The 21944-nt window shown below is 42.1% G+C and overlaps 1 protein-coding gene across 2 annotated transcripts in view; it reads left to right on the plus strand.

Annotated features, from left to right (window-relative positions):
- GNE (glucosamine (UDP-N-acetyl)-2-epimerase/N-acetylmannosamine kinase) overlaps positions 1-21944 on the plus strand; it is a 248260-nt gene that overhangs the window by 57608 nt on the left and 168708 nt on the right. The window contains exon 1 of one of the 2 annotated variants that reach the window (XM_078676534.1): positions 8433-8608. The exons of the other annotated variant lie outside the window; for it this stretch is intronic. The gene's annotated coding sequence lies outside the window, so the exon portion shown is untranslated. Of the gene's footprint in view, positions 1-8432; positions 8609-21944 lie in introns of those variants that run through there. 2 annotated transcript variants of the gene reach the window in all.

Raw genomic sequence — 21944 nt, forward strand, 5'->3', positions numbered from 1 at the left:
GTTACTAAAATGTCATAATTGCTAGAGCCATCAGTAGTCCCGAGTGCTCAAACGTTATTTTAGTTTTGTTTTTGAAAATCCAGAATTTTTGTACCCTTTGCTTCATCTTTCTAGTGTATGAAGTATGTATTTATTGCTATCAAATGCAAAATTTTCTTTTTGGAAATGTTAACTCTGTTACCCATAATTGTCATGAACAAGACACTATAGCAAGCCAGTTTTAATTTTCAGCAGATTCTTGTTTAGTTTACGAACATCAATTAGTCATTTCCATGAAGTACTCATCTATGCTACTGCCACACATGTAAAGATTCTGACTTGAACCCCCTTTGCATTGTTGTTGAATATCATTTATAGAGTTCACATTCTGCCATTGTTATGGCACTGCAGTGGTTTCGGGTTCCTAGGGTGGATTTATAAACTGTTTTGATACTTCCGCATGCCAAGGACTGGAACCATAATGCTAGGGACAACATTTTACAAAGGGCGGGCATTGTAATGCTATAATGTCTACAGTATATAGTGTATACAACAGGAGTAACCCGCAAACCCAATAAAGATCTGGATAATATTTGTATTGAACAGCAATGTCCCAAAGGGCATCAATAGAAAAGAAACTAGTCAAATAAATATTTACAGTACTAAACAAGCTTTTGCAATGCAATAGGTCTCATTTGCGAGGGTTTGAGCTACTGGCATTGTAAATGACAATGGCATTTATTTCTGTTATGAAAACCTGCAAGCGGTGCCTAAACATGTACTTTGTACTTATAGTTGTTGCTTTCGAGATGCAAGCCTGGCAGAAACTGAGCCTATTTTACTGCCAGCCTTGCTTCTTGTAAGCCAGGACTATGAGTACAAAGTGCCTGTTTAGGCACCACTTGCAGTTTTTCAAAACCCATAAATAAAAGTAATTGTCGGTTACAGTGCCAATAGCTCAAACCCTCACAAATGCAAGACCTATTGCATTGCAAATGCTTGTTTTAGAGATGCCGCCAGCCCACATCACTGACTCCTCAGTGATTTCTATTCCCATTGCACTGTTAGACAAACAAACATGCAAATAGGGGCCTAATGAAAGTTGTATGAGGGTGCGGATACTCTGACCTGGAGGAAAGAAAAGCTGCTGAGAGACATATGCGGGGCAGAGACAGTGACATCAGGGATCCTAAATACTAAACATTGGTAATGTATCAGTTTCAACTATGTGATATATTAAAACAATAGCACTGTGCAGGCAACCCCTAAACAGGAGCTGAAAGAGATATGGGCCGAAAGAGGAAGCAGACCCAGCGTATTTCAGTTAACTTACTTCCTGAACACTAAGGTGTACTGACAATAAATCCAGTCAATGCTGGTTCACTGTCTTTAGTCATCGTACATACAGGTGTAGCGCTGGGAATCCTGGTGTATTTCACAAAGTAAATGATTGAGGAGGGGGTAGGCGGTAAGCCAGAAGAGACCAGTGAAGTACAGTCATAGAATACTTTCACTAAAGTAAACCTATGTAATAGTGAAGGTCACTGGAGCTAACAGACTGAAAAACCTGCAAGGCACATAAAGCTTACAGCACATGGTAATACACAATCAACATTAGAGGGAGATCAAACACAGGCCTATGTTAGGGGAGCCACCACAACATGACAAAAGTACAACAAACACCCACTGCTGAAATATACTAAAGAATTCAACATGAATATAATACGCCATGGCAGAGTGACAACAATAACGTATGATGATTTAGTAAGTTGTTTCTATGTCAAATAGCCCATAATCACTCTACTACGCCGGTCAGCTACATAGGTCAGAAGGTGTTATTCTCCCGTGTGTGTAAACCCTCACGCTGCAAACCTCGAACTCCTCTAGCACCACACAGCTCTGCATCTCCTCCACGATGCTGGGCGCCGTCATCTTTGCCCTCATACTACCCAAACAATTTGTCCTTTTTTATTGTCCAACAGGAAGCCATTGCACACGAGACGTCCCCAATTCGGTGGCAACAGTAACATCCACGACCCGGCTGTGTGGACGCGGCAACCATTTTCAAACAATATGGCTCTCTGTCAGTGTTATTATCACACAAAGATCTATTTAGGCAATATATGTTTTAATCGTGTTATCCTTTTTTATGTGGCATCGTTTTACGCCCCTAGGGCAAGAGCAAAGGTAGCAGCCACGTTTTAAGGGAACATTCACGTTACCCAAGAAAGGTCCAAGTCTCTCTGTGCCCATGTTTTTGTTGATATGTGTTGTTTTTGTGTTTAGTTCTGCTTAATGTAACTGTTACAAGCAAAATATTAAAAATAAAATATCCTGTCGGAATAAGTACAAGAAGTCGTGTGAAAGGAACTCAGAACATAATGTACTATTATGGAGAATAGAAATGTATAATCAAATGTGTTTAACTGTATGACTGCCAAATGTTTGTCTAATAATTGTCATGATTGTCAAGGTGAAGTTTGATTTAATAAAAACAATGTTCAAAAAAATAAATAAATAAAAATAAAATATCCAAATATGTTTTTTGGAGCTCAAAAAAGTCTGTCTTATCGGAATATTCATGAGGCTCTCTTCTTAGGTCTCCTGCTTCTGTACAAATTTCTCCTCTCATGGGGCTGAATTGGATATAAAAGAAGCGGCTAATATTGCTCTGCGCTCGCAAAGTATGTCCTACCTGTGTCTGCAAAACATTTATTAAGCAAATAGTTCACCCTCATATCTAAAGAAAACTACAGAGTAAGGACACATGTAAGAGGGTTTGTCCTTATGGGGGGTAACAACAGGAGAGAGGAAGGTACTTAGGAGGGACTAGTCAGTCTATTGACAAATCAAAAGCCGCCATTTATAAAGGACAGGAAGAGGAGCCAATTGTAAAGATGGGTGGAGCTTAATGCCCATATCCTGAATACAACATGTCTCAAAGAGACAACGCACGTGCTGCCTAGGCGAGACCTAAAAACAATGTATTGCTTAACCAACTATATTATAACTAACACGAAGAGATGTTACAGATATAGAAAAACCAAAGGAAATGATGGACGGAGCGTTGACAATACAAGCACTCACCCCCAGTCAACTGATCTAGGTTTAATCCATCACCGTTCTTTAGCCCACTCTGCCACCCCAGTTCAGACATGGCCATATGGAAATCAGTCTGACCCTGTGCCTCATGGGAACAGTCCAGCGCGAACTGCCAAGCCATGCCTTCCCTGGACCGGAAACAAGCTACCGAGGACCGGTTTCTGGCCTTTCAGCCTTCTTCAGCCCGGCTTGCTTGAATCCAGTGGCAAAGTGAACAAGGGACTCACGTCTGAGCATACCCTGCCAACTTATGGCGAACAAAGAAAAACCAAAGGAAATAATGGACGGAGCGTTGACAATACAAGCGCTCACCCCCAGTCAACTGATCTGGGTTTAATCTATCACCGTTCTTTAGCCCACTCTGCCACCCCTGTTCAGACATGGCCATATGCAAATCAGTCTGACCCTGTGCCTCATGGGAACAGTCCAGCCCGAACTGCCAAGCCATGCCTTCCCTGGCCCGTAAACAAGCTACCGAGGACCGGTTTCTGGCAAGCCGGGCTGAAGACGGCTGAAATGCCAGAAACCGGTCCTCGGTAGCTTGTTTCCGGTCCACGGAAGGCATGACTTGGCAGTGTCTGAAATGGGGTGGCAGAGTGGGCTAAAGAACGGTGATGGATTAAACCCAGATCAGTTGACTGGGGGGTGAGTGCTTGTATTGTCAACGCTCCGTCCATCATTTCCTTTAGTTTTTCTTTGTTCGCCATAAGTTGGCAGGGTATGCTCAGACGTGAGTCCCTTGCTCACTTTGCCACTGGATTCTAGCAAGCCGGGCTGAAGACGGCTGAAATGCCAGAAACCGGTCCTCGGTAGCTTGTTTCCGGTCCACGGAAGGCATGGCTTGGCAGTTTGGGCTGGACTGTTCCCATGAGGCACAGGGTCAGACTGATTTGCATATGGCCATGTCTGAACTGGGGTGGCAGAGTGGGCTAAAGAACGGTGATGGATTAAACCCAGATCAGTTGACTGGGGGTGAGTGCTTGTATTGTCAACGCTCCGTCCATCATTTCCTTTAATTTTTCTTTGTTCGCCATAAGTTGGCAGGGTATGCTCAGACATGAGTCCCTTGCTCACTTTGCCACTGGATTCAAGCAAGCCGGGCTGAAGACGGCTGAAATGCCAGAAACCAGTCCTCTGTAGCTTGTTTCCGGTCCAAGGAAGGCATGGCTTGGCAGTGTGGGTTTTTCTTCTGAAAGTCAGCCAAATTGAAGCCCCTCATGGGGTATTGGTGCGTTGCAGAATGTGACCTTAGTAGGTGTGTCATGCAGAACGTGACCTGTATATCTATGCCATGCAAAATGTCATGTGCTTAGTGCGATAAGGAACTGGTCATACCAAATCACTCCTGTCCCAAAATGTTGATATTGCGTCTCACCTTCCAGGGGACATTCAATGTAATAAATGCTAGGTAAAAATTCAAAATGTTTGTTGGCGAACTGCCCTTCTATATCCTGCTGGCCCCTGGCTGTGCCCCATATTAGTCGGCGACCCAGCCTGAGCCCTGGGATTGTGAGCAGCAGCCAATAAGACCTCATTGGCTAGACTTGGACTAGCTGTCAGTCGAAGCAACTATAATTTTGTAGTCAACATAGAACGACTATAATTTAGCCACTGTGATGAACGAAGGTACTACAGCTGATCATTTTCCAGTGTAAAGACTGTGGGATCTGCACTGCAAAATACTCAGTCACGCATCCATCATGTCTTTACCCTTTGGGAAATCATAAATGAAACAGCTTTTGCTAGTTAGTGCAGGATTCATTGGTATTTACAGATCTCTCAAGTTTGTCTGATATATATGCATGTGTAGCAGATCCTAACTAGGTTTTTTGCTTTGCACTCTGGGACTTGTAGCCTTGATTATATAATGAGATCAACAAGACTACAGGACCCAAAAATGCAAAGCAAGCGCTTGAATGTGTGAACTGCTCGTGCATGAACCTGGGGTAAACTCGAGAGCACTGCTTTTTACTTCCACTCGAGAAAAAAAATTCTTGCACAAGTTACTCTGCAAAGCACCAGTAAGTAACGCGTGTTAGTGCTGTATGATCAATATTTAACCAGTAATAGTCTTTGATGTTTGACAAGTGTATCAGTTACAAGCTCACAGTAGGGGCTGGCATCTATGGGGAAAGGAGGGACAGGCTTGCGCGGAAAAATAAATAAAAACTTACCAGGCGAACGCGACATCCTCTGCTCCAGACCTCCACAGGAACTGGAAGCTGGAGCCTGGAACTCCCTTGACCAATCAGGGCGCTGCTCTCATGCTGTGGGAGCAGCGCCCTGATTGAAGGGAGCGGCCTCACTCTTCGCTCCACAGGGCCCTGGAGGCCTGCCCTGACTCTAACCCAGCTGTCTTAAGACAGCTGAGTTGGAGATACTTAAGGTGTGCCTGTGTGGATGGCGGTCTCAGGATGGCCGGCCAAAAAGACATGCACACTTTAAACATAAGTGCATAGATAGGCCTTCCTGCTGCTGTCACTCAGCAGCGAACCTTCTCCAGTCCTGAAGCTTGGCTCTGGACGGGGATGAAAAATAGAATGGTGGTAAATTACCATTTTATTTTTCATGGTGCTTTAGGGGGATTTTTAGTAGGGCACCTAATGAGTATAGAAATAAGCAACTCGACCCTAGTAAGCACTTTGTCTGATTCCATTGAGCACCTCATTGCGCATTTGCAGCCGCCTTTAATAGGCCTAACACGTTTTCAGTTTGCTTAATGTGATGTTTCCATGTCTGTCTCTCACTTATTGCTACTAGCTAGACCCCCTTAGATGGCTTTGGTTTCTTCGGCCACTTGTTTTCAAGTACAGAAACCCCAACTGGATCCCTTTCCTATATGTTTCTTCTGTCACCTTAACTAACAAAGTAACAAGCCCCCAGAGATTTCAATGGAGACACCAATACCCTCCTCCTCCCACAGGTCTCAGAACCCCCACTCTTCAATAAGAGACTTCTATCTGCACAGAGTACCTCTCCCACCTCTCTCTGATGGTGCCCACTCCAACCATCACATCTTTTGTTGCATTCCTCTACAGGTCGTATCCCACAGTGACCCTTGTTTTTTTCAGTATTACACAATTTTAGCTCTTATTGTAACCCGATTCCTGTAACCGCCTACAGTAAAAATGCAGTCTAGTGCTTTGAAATAGGAAGTTAAAGACGGATTATAACTAAGGATTCTAGTTTTCCGTTTTTATTGATTTTTACAGATGAATACAGACAGAAAACCGTGTGTTTCCTGTCTGTGTTTATTTTAAAAGGTGGAAAAATACAGAAGATTTGTCATCTTTTCAATTACTCCAAATGTTGTTCATGATTTCCCGGCCGATAGTCATGTAGAGAGCATGTGCAAAGAAAAGAAGGCATGAGATTTCTTACATTATCTCAACATGTGTTTGCCTGTTGGTGCTATTATGCAATTGGTATGTGGTTTTGTGGTTTTATTGCCTTATTATATTTAGCCACTTAATGTGCTAAAACAGGATAGGCACCAAAGTATGAATGCACATTTATTTGTTAAATAAATGTGAAAATATAATTTTTACTGTTTCATGTATTCAGAAAGCACTAAATAATAGGGATAAATATTGTTAAGTGGCCAGATGTACGACCATTGGCATTTGCGACTCACAAATTGTGAAAAATTGCGACTCATAATTTGCGAGTTGCTAATGCCAATGTACAACAGTGTCAGAGACACTGTTTGCAATTCCCAATGGGGTTGTAAATTGCATGCCTCCTCAATATTCATGAGGCACTCGCAATTTGCGACCCCTTTGGGAATGGCTGGCCCTCCCGGGTATGGTGGCCTGCTGGGCTCAGCAGATGTCCATGTCTGGGACTGCTTTTAAATAAAGCAGTTTTTATTTTTTAAATGTAACCCGTTTTCCTTAAGGAAAATAGGATGCATTAAAAAAATAATAATAACGTTTTTGTTTAAGAGCAAGTAGTGGTCCCTGGGACCACTGCCTGCCCTTAAAAATATTTCCCCCTGCATTAACAAAGGGAAAGGGGTCTCCCGGGGACCCCTTCCCTTTTGCGAGTGCTTTACCACCCTCTTGAAGAGGGCGGTAAATTGCAAGTGTCATTCTTACATAGGGTAGAGAGTCGTTATTAGGAAAGGACGCCCTTGGAACGCCCCTTCCTAATAGCAAGTCTCAAATCCTATTTATCGAGTCGCAAATAAATTTCGACTCGCTAAATAGGGTTTGTACATGGGCCATTGGTATTTTTGCATATGCACATGCAAAAATGGGTCGTACATCTGGCCCAAGATGCCTAAAAACGAAATATGGAAAAATGTAGACTAAAATGTTCAAAAACATAAATACCATAACACCGGGAGCCCTAATTATAACTTCACTGTCAAATGGCAATTATGACTATCTGAAACTTAGTGTATTGGTTACCCTACCAGCCCCATCTGTGACAGTGTCGACTATTGCTTTCCTTCCTGTCGCAATGCCCTCTCAGACTGTTGTCCTCCCTGTTAATGCCCTCAACAGCCCTATAATACTTAGGTCTAAAGTAACTATTGTTTAGATGTACCGCAGCTTATTTATAGTAGTGATTATTATTCATTTATATTATCAAAAACGTAACATTATGTTAGGACTGTCCAAAATAATATTTCAGGCCGATACTTTTCAATAGCAAGTTTTATTGGAGCCTCTTCACAACATTGGCACGTTTAGCAATCAACAGTGCCCGGCCCCTTCTCTCGTGCAGTGATCTCACCAGCATGCCAATTATTGAAATGGAAGCCTCGTCACCACCGCAAACATCCGACAATTTCTATGCCAACTACCATCCAAGAGACATGTGACGCATCACAGACTGGCAGCAGAGGCTAGCGTTCAGCTATTCCAGAAGAGGAAACCCCTGTATCCCATTAACGTGACCGCAGGACCTCGGGACGCTTAATGACCGCTGTGGACTATTACATCCGATTACAAAAGAGGAAGGAGTTGTGGTGCTTTAGACCCCCTTCACTTACATATGTTCTTATTTAAGGACCCAGTGCATGTGCAACATCCTAAGCCAGGTCTGCCATACATTGCATTTTGAGTGGTTTAAAACCATCCCACATTTTGCAATAGATGTACTAAATACTTTATATAATGTGCATTGCTCATCCGTTAAAAAGCCAGAACTGCCACGGAAGATATTGGGTAGATAGAGGTGCTTCTCGCCCGTTCAGCGCCTTACCCGCCTCGGACACGCCTCTAGCAAAGGCACAGCCTGTGTGGGAACGGCTGGGTCAGAGGCCCATGCGGATTCCACAACCAATCAGCACGTGGACATTTTGTACGGCGCACTACGATTGGCTAATATGCTGGCAATCCTACATTCCACGTTACGTTATACGTCAGACTTTATCGCCCGTTCCCGCACGCCTCGGAGAATATGGTGCGCGGTGCGGTGGGCCAGGCCCCCTGAGAGACCCGGAAGGGCTGAATTTTACGGACACTCGTAGGACAAGCAACGGACAGCGGGCTTTGGGTTGAGTTCACGGGCTGATCGTGTAAGTACCGGGCTGAATAGTCGGTCACCCATTCCACGGCCTTTGGAAATGATTGTTGTTGGTCAGAATGGAGGTTTGAAGGTGCATCTCTAAAATTCCTGTACACTATGGTTGTGGAAGAAACCGAGGGCCGAGTAAATTGGGTTCCCAGTAAGAGCAAGAATAGCTATCGTGTTGTCAGCTGAGAATAACTTTCAGAGCTTGTTTTGTTTTCAGTGTGTTACTTGTTCTTTCGTTTTCATGTCTTGAATTCAGTATTGAAAATGTCAGCTTTCATATAATCAAGAGGTTTGTCAGTTTCTCGTTCTGCGACGTGACAAGAGACCGGGGCGGCAGATCTTCTTCACACGACCCGGCTACGGCCAGTGGATCTGGGTTGCATTAAAGGGTTGGAGCTAGTTTCCCTGCTGGTGTAGTGTCACTACATCACAGGTCTTCACATTTCTTCTGGTCGGCATCTATAAAGGTAAAGAAAGCTGCTTTGTGCCGTCTTCTTGCATACATGGTCTGTTGTCATCCGCATTTTTCTTCTGTCATCTAGCTACACAGCGGTCGAAGTGGGGGAAAATGTAGGGGATCTGTTGGCTGAGAATCAGATGGCGGGAATAACCTAAGGATTGGGTCAGTGGGCGGAGTCAGAGGTGTGGCCAGAAAGAGCAAAACATTACAAATTTTAGGATTTGTTTGGCATTTCACTTACCGGTTATAGCATATTACGTTAGATCATTCAACCAATGGATATGTTTAAAGTTTAATATGAGTTATTGACATTAAAATACATTCACGAATTTGGATATGTTTCCAATCACAGAATGTCCCAAATACGCTTAAAAATGGAATCCCAAGCCATTTGTCCCCGAGCCATGAAGTTTTTGTCATCAGCACTTCCTTTTTCCACAAGAGCAGTTCAAACAGCAATGGCAAAATATCCTAGTTTGCAAATGTTTTCTCCTAATTTTGGATCTGCCATATTTGCCACATCATACATAATCTGCAGCATAATCTGACGATTTTAACTAAAAAATTGTTTGTATCCCAAATGAATCAAGTTATTAAAATGTGACGTGTTGCTGTGAAGTGGAGGGCCCTTTGCAAAGGTTGACGGGTCACCTTTCTGACAGCTGCATTTGCATATTACACTTGTACTAATGAAGCAAAATATCTGCAGAGACTGTTAGTATTTGTAAAAATGTCAAAATAATAAAGTATCAGAAAATGTATTGCATTACGCTGCCACTTTTTTTGCTGCATAATTTAGTCAACTCTGTGACATAATTTGGGCCTCCATTGCTGCATAATTCCAGTGGTTCTGAAGCAAGCAGCACATGTTAAAAGTGCTTGTGCATGAAAAGAGAGACTGTGAAGTTTGCAAACTTGGGGGCCGAATCTCAAGGGTAAACTGAAACGAAAGTCTAACTTTACGACTTTCACAAAGGGCATTTAGATGTAGTAAAGTTCGACTTTTATCTCAGTTAAACTTAAGTTTTGATCTTAAGTTTAACTGAGGCCTGGGGTTAGTTAAATTAAAGACCAACATTTATGTTAACTGAGACACAAGTCTAACTTTACTACTCGTTAAATGATCTTTGTGAACACCAGAAGTTGCAAAGGTAGATTTTGTCGCAGTTTACCGTTGGGAATCAGGCCCCTAGTTTGGTGTGCGTGCAAATCCTGCATTACCGATCCCTGGTGAGTTGCACTACTACTGCTGAAACAAGGCCAATGGAGGTGCCAATGGGTAAGGTGGACTGGCCTCTAGGGTCCTGTGATGTGACAGTCACTGTCGCTCTAGGGCAGTGGTCTTCAAACTATTTAATGTTGCGCGCCCCCCCACCACCACCAAATTTTTCACAATTAATCTATTAAATGTGCAATGTTTAAATATGTCAAGACTTATTTACACATTACAATTATGTTAAACCTTTTACAAATGCAATCAAATACATGATTGCTAAACATACTATTCTGGTTAGCTAGGCCTTACTGTGCATGTTTTCAAAGTGTGATTATCTGTAATGGGGGTGGGGACATTTGAAGAATATTTTGTGTCTCTTCCCTTTTGACACTACCTCACTGCAAGATCTAAATGACAAAAGATGTTACTAATGGCCCATTAAAGAGGTACTTACTGTTTATCATTTGTTTTCGGCTTAAAACAAAGCACTGCTATCACCATGATGCTTCTTTTGACCAGAGCCAGGCCCCCCGCCCCCAGTTTGAAGACCCGTGCTCTAGGGTGTGCTGCTTGTAGGCCTGCCCACAGGAACTTCAGTATGGATTGTGGTGGACAGGTCTTCAAGGTTAACCCACAGTTTCCGCCGCTAGGGTCCACCTGCTGGTGCTAAGACACATAAGCTTCTAAGGTCTAGCGGGGCCTTCTAAAGTCTAGCACGGGAATGGGCTCCATCAGTAGAGTGGTCGGGTGGGCTGGTCATGAGTGCTGAATCTGATTCTCCAGTTCCAAATTCGGCAGCTCTTGCCTTAGTGCCACATCCTCTTCCCCCATTGAACACCATACTGCCCCACTGGGAGAAACTCGCACTGCCTTCAGCTACAACCCAATTGTGCCCCACTATAAACACTCGGATGTGGCTCGATTCAAATTATGCACTAGACAAGAGTAATATGCTGCCTGAAAGAAAAAAAAGTAATAACATCCTGGAAAAAGCAAACACTCATAGGGAATGCATCATTAAGTAAATCATGTGAAATGCGAGCTGGAACTACATTGTTACCGCAACGCTTTTACAATCATTATTCAGAAATCAAGTTGTTTTGACTGAAAAGTTAAGGACATGACTACAGGGCCAGGAAAGGATCTGTTTCAGTCCAGGGATGTGTAATTCCTATAGCCCGACGCCCGGGACATATTGCTTGGGGTCAAGGGCGACACGTTTTCTTTTGTATTGTGTCCTTGGGATAAGTAGGCCCAACCCCCTACAGCACAAACCCTTAGGCTGCCAGTTTACAGTACCACATTATGGATTAGGGTAGGGTATTGTCTACAGTTATGGTAATATGTGTGTCCATATGTTAATGCTGTTCAAACCTGTATTTATGGCCATTAAGCAAAACCTTTATTATTAGGGTGAGCACTAAAAGTAAATGTAAGCTTGGCCTGCACTACTGATGGTGTTTCAAGTACAAATGTGTATACACGTTTTCAAAGTTTAGTAATATGAGGCTATGTATAATGCTCCCAGAATGATCTCTGATTATATGCAAATATTTGCAGAAGCTTGAAAGCAAGAGTGATGATTCTTTGCTTTCAAAATAAAATGTTCACAAAAAAATGCAAGTAGGAAAAAAACATTTTCCAAAACAACTGTAAGATTTTAGGTACCATAGCTTTGCAGCATCATTTAGTAACATGTTGATGTATGCTTGTATTTCCCAAAAATATTAATAATGGAAAATCAGTGTAACCAGTTGAAATACGATTATGGGAAACAAAAATAAAGTGTTGACAAAGCCAGTAGGTCTGAAATTGGTGGTCAGCCTTTTGGTTTTGTCAATGTGTGACTTGTTTAGGCATGGATTTTATAAAACCTTATTGGTGTGGGAGCTGCTGGGCCCTCACCATTCTTACAAGCATTGGCAAAAGCAAAAATTGTTTTTGTCTCAAAAAGCACACATTGCCACAGTGGTTCCGGGCACTGAACAAAACCACTTTGTGTCAACATACTCCTGGTCAAAGAGTAGAATACTGTCACTCACAGTGAAGCCAGCTGATGGACCGAGAGAGAGAGACAGAATTTTATTAAACACAAAAGGTCCTGGTTAACGCAAGGCCTAATTAGAGGCCCAATTATTAAAGAAAGTCTCAAAAGTACATCCATGGTATATATCCTTGCATTAAGTGTATATAAACAGTTTCCGTGAATTCACAAGAATTTACAGAAGTAGTCTAAGAAATAGTACTCCTAAAAAAAAATTGTGAACTGCATTTTAGCATGAGCAAATGTGAGTGTGTAGATTTGCTCATGTGAAAATCCGAATGTTTTAAGTTCACTTTTCCTCCAACCACTTTTTTCCCAACCCTGGAAGACTGCCACTGTCAGGAATACATTTCCAACCTTTTTCAGTATGGGAAAAGATTGAAAAAGGGTTGGTGAAAAACCCTTAAGACATGCAATTTAGTAGGGTTTGCATAGACTCAAAAGGGCATTCCAACCCTTGAACTATTGCTTACCACTACCTTCAGCCACAGTATGTAGACCTGCAGAAACATAGCACCATAAGGGATTCGCTAGTATTCAAACCCTACTATGGTACGAGCCCTCACATAATTAGAGATGCTATATCAGAACCCTTATATAATGAGATTGCAGCCGTTATTTGTTGCTGCATTACATGGCGCAAAAAGGACAAGTAGATTTATGAAACAACCTGCCTCATGGACAAGTAGATACTTTATTAAATCCCACACCCTTGAAGTTTCAATGTCCATTAGTTATACCCTTACAAAATGTAAGCAGTATGTTTTAAAAAGCACACATCCCTGAACACAAAGCTGCGGTACACATTTTATAAACTAAAATAAGGAATACAGCTGATAAGGAACACATTAAACGTTTTCCACTCCACGCATCAGCAGGGTATTGCCATACCCCCAGGAATGATGCACTCCCTCCCACCCCCCACGTGCCCCCCCCTTTCCGGGAAAACAATGCTGTTCAAAGAAAGACGAGAAAACGAAAGCAGCGTTTTACTGGCAAACTTTGTAAAGTGGTTCTAATGTGTTTGGGTATGAATAAAACTACTCTAACCACTCTGTCTTGCTTTATTTCGTTATTTACATTTCCAGCAAAAATGTTTTTTTCTCTTTTGGATCTATTTCAAAGGGGAACGAATGAAGGAAAGTGTGGAAAAGAGAGGACAAGAGCCGTTTCTTGAAGTCATGATTTTAATTCAGCAAGTGAGAAGTGGCAAGATAAAGACCGAAAGAGAGGGAATAAGAGGATAAGACGGGTGGCACAGCTGGCAGTGGCAGAGCAGGAGAAGTGGACACTGTCCATGTCTTTTGTGGGCAAGAAGGAAGAGACAGTCCATTTCTTTATCTGCCCACCCCACCTGTCCTTGAACGGCCGAGCCTTATTTGTAGCTGTGGCTATTTCTGACGTTCTGGGATGCATTTTCTAAACAAAATAGTAGGTGAACGGATTCTATTAAATTGAAAAAGTAGGGGCACGCTGTTCCCTGCCGATCCTGCCCACTTCAACCACTCCATTTACAGCATACAGAATTGGAAATGGGTCTTCCCACTTTAACCATTGACTAACTTCACTATGAGTGATGCCCTCATACAAGGTCCCCGGAAGCTTGTCTCCTTTCTGGTGAAGAATTGGCTTGGTAGTTTGGTCTGCCCTGTTCCCATGATGCACTGGGCCAAGGACAGACTAATTTGCATATAGCCAGGTTCTAAGCTGGGATGGGGCAGTGAGCTAAATAACGGTGATGGATCAAGCCCTGATCTTTGGACTGGGTAAGAGTGGTCTGCTTAATTCAGACACTCTGTTCATCACCACCCCCTTTTCTGAATGCCCTCATACAAGGAGCACATCCACACGCAAAGTAGTTCCCTTCAGTGCCTGACACTACTATGAGAATCTAGTTCTCTTGATCCAAAAAATACTTTTTTTCTCCTTTTTGTAAACATTTTGGTAAAGACTCGGCAAGTTTTGACAAATAACAAGCATTTGCAATGCTATAGGTCTCATTTTTTTTTGAGTTAGAGCTATTGGCATTGTAATGGAAATGTATTTTTTTTCTTATGTGTTTTGGAGTGGACGTATGTTGTGGCAATTGTATGATTTGCAATGAATGTAAAAGGAAGCACGTTAATGGTTGGATCTGGTGTATAGGGCATGTCAGCCGCTATGTGCGCCAGTGCAGCCATTATATGTTCAAAGTTTAGATTGATAAATTAGTTATAGAATTTGGTGGCAATAGCACAATGTATTAATCTGAAAAAGGCAGTCAAACGCGGCTATGATGAACAGAACTGTAATCTATACAAATGGGGTAAAGTAGAAAAACATGACCAGAAGAATGCAGCCTGAAAAGACCGTGGGCTGAAAAGGGTCCCAGATGGGGAGAAAGCAAATAGTAGTGGATTAGAGGCGTGGGTAGACAGAGAAGGTGTTCAGGATGGTGCAGTGACCGCGGTAGAAAAAAGCCTGGTGTGATGGCTGAGTGTGCCAGGGGTTAATAAATGCCAAAAATGGGTGCAAATAACAATCAGATGTGCAGCAGTGGCATTGCGTCGACGTTGAGGAAGAAGTGCCAATTCCGATCGGTGCAACGTCATCCATGCATGGGGTTTTAGCAGTTGCAGCACTTTATACCCACTTTCTAGGGTTTCGGGCTAGATGGGCCTCAGTGGAGCGCTTACTTCCCTCCCATCTGGAAGGTCCCCGGGTTGACCTGACTCGGATACTCCTGGATGGTCGTGAGCTGGCTCAGTTTTCAATTCGGTCTGCATGGACACCACTGATTCCGTGGGTCGGGTGATGGCCAGGACAGTTGCTTTGCGTCGCCACATTTGGCTGCGTGATGGCAGTTTTCCTGAAAATGTTTAGGAGCTGCTTCGGGACTTGCCCTTTGATGGGGCCCATCTTATTCACAGTCATGCTGACTCAGCGGTTCAGCATCTCATGTCTGGTTTGCAGTGAATGGCATTGTTTCCAGTCCCTTGGTGCAGTCCTCTTGTCTTGAATTGCATTGGTTGCTGTATTGTTACTGCTTTCTCTATTGTCCGTTGCTGGGTTCAAGCTGTTATTTCCCAGACGGACTGTACTGCTTCACAGCTGTTTCTGCCCTTGTTTTCGATTGCTCTAAGAGCTAGTCTCAAGAGGTGTCCTTTTTTAAAGGGATGTGACATACCCTATGTGGGGTTTTCGTTGGTTATTATATAGCCAATCTACCTACCACTGCTCCAGGAATGGTTCTTCCTGAGTAGTGTACGTCCTTCCAGAGGGTGCGGCGAGATCCTCTTAGGACTGTTATCTACGTCCTCTCTGGGGAGTTTTATTCTATTTCTTGCTGTGGATGTATAGCAAAGCACCTTTTTCTTTTTTTTTTTTTCTTCACGCTCCACTTGCTGTTGTGGGATTTCTTTTTTGAACAAGCCCACAAGGGTAGCGTAGCTCTCTTTGGAGCTTCCATGTTTTAATTTTACCTTTGGTCAGTTCTTTCCTGCCTCTGCACAGACCTCTCCAGGCTATTGTTCGCTTTCTGTCCTAGCTGGCTTGTCACGGCGTGCTCACGCATGCTCCCTTTTTTTCTGGCACTTAGCTATCTTTTCAAGCTTTCTGCTGTGTTTCCACACTTTTGCCTATGTTGGCTGTCTTTGCCGTAAGCCAGTGTCTCTTGTAAGCATGTGGGTCTGTTCCTCTTTAGGTACAGTTTCCTTACTGTTTTCAGTTCTGGTACCGTGTGTTCAAACACATTGGGTGCGTTCACGGGCATGCAGTGCTTGCTGGTCCAACCTGTGCCACAGCGTTGCCTGCATTTGATTCTTGTTATATTGGCTATTCCTTCCCTCTGGTGTTGGAAGTGCTTCTGTCCTTGGCCTTTCCTCATGGCTCAGTCCCTGTCTGTTTTTTTTTTCTTGTAGGTAGTTGCTTCTACGCCAGTCACGTGGGTGGTGCACATTGTTTTGTGCCCCATTTTTCATGAGCACTTCCCAGACAAGGGCTCATGTCGCTCTGCTCATAGCCTCTGCTGTATGTTATCCATCTCTCTATCAAAGATGATCATTGTTTCTTCTACACATGTTTCAGGCTATGTGTGTACGCAGGTATATAGCTCTACACGTGCTTATATATATCGATGTTTGACGGATGTTACGTCCTTCTATGCTTCACGCTGGTGCTGTTGGTACCTGTCGTGCGGGCTGCTGTACTTGACTTGGGCATACTCTTTGATTATCCCTTGCCTTTCTCACAAAAAAGAAAAATAATAATGAATAAATAAATACACATGATAACCTTTTATGTATGTGTGCGTATATGTGTGTGTGTGTATATATATATGTGTGCGTATATGTGTGTGTATAAAAAAAAATATATATATATATAGTGTGTGTGTAATGAGACATACAAACTGCAAGGGAGCACACTTGCTATGTCTCTTTCTTTCTCTCTTATGACAGCGAGCCTTGTGTGTGTCTCCGGCTTCTGCCGGTATCCTTTCACCGCTGTACTTCTGTGTATGGTTGGTCAGTATGACTGCCTGATGGTGTATTCTGTTTATTTCTAACTACACATGTGTTCTGTTGTTGCTTCGTTTAATGGGCTTTCGCATATCTGTGGTGTGGCTTCCACGGTCCACACAGTCTGCATAAGTGTATCCCTCTTATCCACATACCTGTATCTAGTTGTGGTTCCGGTTTTGTATTTCTCGTCTTGAGTGACTTCTGTCCTTATTGATGCCCCTCTTGGTATCCACCGTTGGGTATGCTTGTTTTGTTCGGCCTGACTTTGCCGCACTGTTATGTCCTTTCTTTGGGTCATTCTTTGCAGATCCATGGTTCCTGTGCATTTTGCTGCTTCTTATCTATTGCAGAAGCTTATGGATTTCTTCCATTGTGCACTGCTCGTTCGACTGTCTATGGATTTCCTTCGCCCTTTCCTAGAAGGTGTAGGTCTTGACCTGTCCTCTGCTGTGCCATTGCCTTTGTTTATTTATGCTCCTTTTCCAGAGCTTCATGGTCTGGTTTCAGCCACGCTTGCACTTGCAGTCTCCACCTGTTTTAGTCCATCTTCTTGACAAACTAATTCTCTTACGGAACTTGGTGGTGTTAAGTCGCACACCCTCCTCCAATGGGGTATAGCTTTGGTATCTATTCTAAGTTAAGGAATCTGTGGCTAGATATCTCTCAGATGAACAAGTTACTTACCTTTGGTAACAATGTATCGGGCCAGAGATTCCTTAACTCCCACCCATCCTCCCCGCTCTGCGAGGGCCTTTTCAGGTTGGGGTTCTTCCTCTCTAGTTCTTTCTACCAGTGATCTGTGTTTTACCTGCGGCTTCTCCGCCCATTATCGCAAATGGTTGCTCATGTCCTTCTCCCTTCCCTCCACCACCCCGATGCTTTTCTCCCTTAGTTAGGGGTCTATTCGACACTGTTGTAGTCAATTATTCATATTTAGGAGACTGGGATTAACATTATCTGTTGTTGCAGAAATGTTATCGCGTGCCTTACCTTCATGCTGTCAAGATCTCGTTGTCGTTTACCTTGCCATTCATGTGGTTGCAGACTGCTTGTCGTTTACTGTAACATTCATTTGCTGTTTCGCCTCATAGGAGGGTCTCGTTCTTCGATTATGCGAGACTGCGGGGCGAGTACTCTGCTCTCGCCCTTCAGGCTCCTCCATTATGTAGTGTTCTTCTCTACAATGCAATTCTCTACAATGCATTGTGATGTTACTCATCATTTTCTTTTTCTTTTATTCTCATTGTTGTCTCAACAGATATTTAGCCGGTTTTGGCACTCTTTTCCCACATTCGGTTTAAGTATTGGCTCCGCGTTTTGACACGGAAAAGTTTCGCAGTAGAAAACTGACGTCGGTGCGCTGGGAGGGACTTATATGGCTCCACTGATGACATATCTGTGGACGACGTCAGAGCGGAGCCATGCGCCGCCATCCTCCGGCGCGCAGAGGTACTGATGAAAAATCTCCGGGTCCAGACTAGCGCCTGGAGGATATTCTAAGTCAAGGAATCTGCGGCTAGACTGTGTCTCTACCAGATACATTGTTACCGAAGGAAAGTAACTTGTTCTTTACATAAATATCTGTAAATTGTAATTAATGATATTTTGGCCTGTGGAGCAAATAATGTGACGCAAAAAACCATGCCACGGTCAATCAAAATGCTTTAAACCTTTTGGGCACCAGAAATCGGGCCTTTCAGTAATGCCTCTGTTGATAATTTATTCATTGAAAATGGTGTTGATTTGCTGTAAACCTCCTGCTAAAACGGTTCATGGAGCTTCCTAGTGGGATGCCAATAAAGGGAATTCAGTTGGAGGTTTACCTTTCTTCTGCATGATATTTAGCTTTGCTTTCTGTGCTGATATGGCATCTTAAAACATCAAGAGCAGGGAAAGATACCCTAATGTATCTTACTTCTATGGAACGGATGCCACAGATTGATTTGAAAGTAAACGCTTCTGTGTCTTTCTGCACTAGTTCAGTAGTTATCGCCTAATTGTGAGTCGACTATTACTGCACAGGCAACAAGCATAATCTATTTTTAAAAAGTGATTAGGTATATTTGTGAAAAATAGCCGCAAAAGAAATACTAATTGCAGTTTGGCAGAATTGTGAATGTGCTAATGATAGCTTGTAATCTGGCATGATCTAATCAATGTCTGAGGTTGCTCCTTGCTCAAGCATCAATTATAGGGCAGACATCCTGCCTGGTGAGAGAGATTTCAGATTGTGTATCTTTTTTTTTGTTTTTAAACCATAAATAAACTATTAATTTAATTTAAATAAAAATTAATGCTGTGTCCCAGATATCATGCGGTTAGTCTTGAGAGGGTTGAGCCACATGTTGGAAGTTTATTCCCCAGTAGAAGATGTTAGAGGGTCCTATTACAGCTAACAGCACATTGCAGATTTTTACTTGTGACATGTATTTATATTTTCAGTAGCCAGTTTTTATTATCTTGTTTTTCAAAGTGCTTACCATGGCAAAGTTCTCAAATAAAAAAAAAGATATAACTCCCACAATCCTCTAGTCTAAAGGTTACTCCCCCACAAGCCAAAGAGAGTTTGACCAATAAATATTGAGTTTTTTGTCCATTAGGTCATAAGCCCATCTCGCAAGGTTATTGAGTACGGCTTGCATTTGTTTTGTTTAATATAAGTTTAGGGCTGGTTATTTGTAAGTGAGATTGTAAAACAATTTACAACTTCAGTAACTGCATAAATAGGTTTATTCCAGTGAAGACGCCATCCTTGCCTTCTTACACATATACTGATGGCAACTGCCCTGGTCCAATTACACATTTCAGTATTTCTTAGAATGTAACAATCCAAAAAGGTTATAGAATTCGTGAACAAGAATGTTCAGTTCTGTTGAGGACACAGAGGCGAAGATTATGCAGACTATTCTTTACTTTTATTTTTCAGCAGCCATGACACAATGTAAATGAAAACAAATGCATTCATGTGAAAATCTACAAGTCCAATGAAAAGGAAAAACTCCAAATCCCAGTAGTGCAACATTCTATAGCCAATCAATATTAAGCAATCCATAGAAGTCCTAGTGTCCAGTAAAAATCTTCCTCTTATTTTTGCAAGGTTGTAGAGTCATCCAAAAGTTGAAGCCATCACAATTATTCCTGCTTTTGGTCTGAGTACTAGAAATGTTTTAAAGTGCTAAGTACATTGAATCAAAATAAATTAAGAAAAATCTAGAACAGGCAGGGGAATATGGAGTACATTAAGCACCTAAATCATCATAAATAACATTTAAAAGTAGCATTTAAAACGCATTTAAAATACCGGTGGGATAATATTAGTCTCTGTGGCCTGAATTTTATTAAAAATTCTTGCACACAAATGCTATCAAATTTACAGTTCTATGCCGGGACCCGAGGCTTTAAATTATACAATTTTGAAGCTTAATAACAACCCAAAAAAAGGTTTACTTAGTTGGTTTAAAATCTATATAATGGAATTACTTAAACATTGATTCCAATTAATTAGCTATGCAGATAATGTCTTGTAAACAATCACCTGCCTGAAAGGATTTGGACGCTATTGCACCCCTGACAGAATGAGCACCACAAATGGATTTTTCAGTACCTGCTTCAGATAAAATCCATTTTATTCATCTAGCTAAAGTAGGGAAGGAAACTGGGAGCATAAGGCTGTGTAAAGAAATTAACAATTGACTGGAGGAGAGTGGTTTGAACTCTGCAGTAACCGATTCATGTGATTTTAAACAATGGACCACATTTTATTTTATGCCCTGGAAAAGCATGATACGTTACCTGTTTGGTAGCACATTTCCTCATTTTTTAAATTAAAAAGGAAACTCCTTATGGTAAAACACATCTACCTTCAAGATCAAGAGCTCTGATCTCTGAAAGTCGCTTACAAGAGGCTAAACAAAGTAGAATAGGTAGTTTGGAAGACAATTGTTTTCTATAAAGATAGTAGAGCCAAGTTTGAAAGAATTTTAAAACTATAAAAACATCCACAAAGTTGAATATTTAGGACAACGATTAGAAATGTAGCGAATACCTCTTAAAAGTTTAGAAATTAGAAGGTGTTCACGAAAAGGGTGATTGACTATTTCACTTCTGTTTTGTGATTAGAAGAGGTACCCTCAAAATCATAGGAAAAGATTGGAAATCATAATTCAGATTCTTCCAATCCGAAAGGAAGGCATCTGTCGACAGAGCTAACAAATCAGATCTCCAACTTAGAAAATGGAAACCTGAAAAGTCAGGTGAGAGGCAAAAAGGTCTATCTGACATGGACTCTGCATCTGAATTATCCTGGTGAATAAGGGAGAATTCAAATTCCACTCTGGAATCTTGAGATATTTTGAATTCCAGTCTTGTTAATTTTCCTGGCAAGATGACCTGGTAGAACTGAGATGTTGTGCATGGGACAGTAATGACAGAACTATTTGGCTAGCTTGGTCAACAAATATGAAAAACAGTCTGAAGAACCATATATCTTTTGTTAATGTTTTCCATTTGTTTACAAAATTATGAATTCTCCCTTCTCAACCTGGAGGGAAAGAAAATTGTTGACTCGCCTGGAATGGAAGAGTGTGAAGAATTTCCACTGAAGTTTCACGTGGATTGTATCCTATGTATCATCAGCCTCTAGAAGAGAAAAATGGGATTGTTCTTTGAGACTGTCAGGAGCCTCTGCGGCATGGGAAACCTTAAAATAGGGCCTGAAATGGCTAGCAAAGCAGCCCCTGATTCTGCCAGCCCTAGTGAAAAGGTGAGGCTGAAAGACCTTTTTCAGAGCTGACAGGGCTCTGTCCAGCGAAAGTGTTTATAAAATTAGAAACTTCTTTCACAACAGGATCATCAAAAGTAAGCTATCTACTGAAGGGCCTGCTTTGTTAGTAGCTAAGAGACCACGTTTAGGGTCAATACATCATAATATAGATCTCAGACTTTCAGTTGAAAGAGCACAATTAGCATTACCCAGAAGGCATTTAATCCATTGAGTACACCCTGACAGGATTTGGAGCTGAACCAAACCCCCTTAGTCTTAGACTGTGAAAACCAGATCTAATATTTTGTAAAGAAGACTAGTTAGTTCAAATAACGTATCCTGGCAGACTTTACATG

Source organism: Lissotriton helveticus, chromosome 2_1, assembly GCF_964261635.1.
Source record: "Lissotriton helveticus chromosome 2_1, aLisHel1.1, whole genome shotgun sequence".
In the NCBI taxonomy this organism is placed as follows: domain Eukaryota; kingdom Metazoa; phylum Chordata; class Amphibia; order Caudata; family Salamandridae; genus Lissotriton; species Lissotriton helveticus.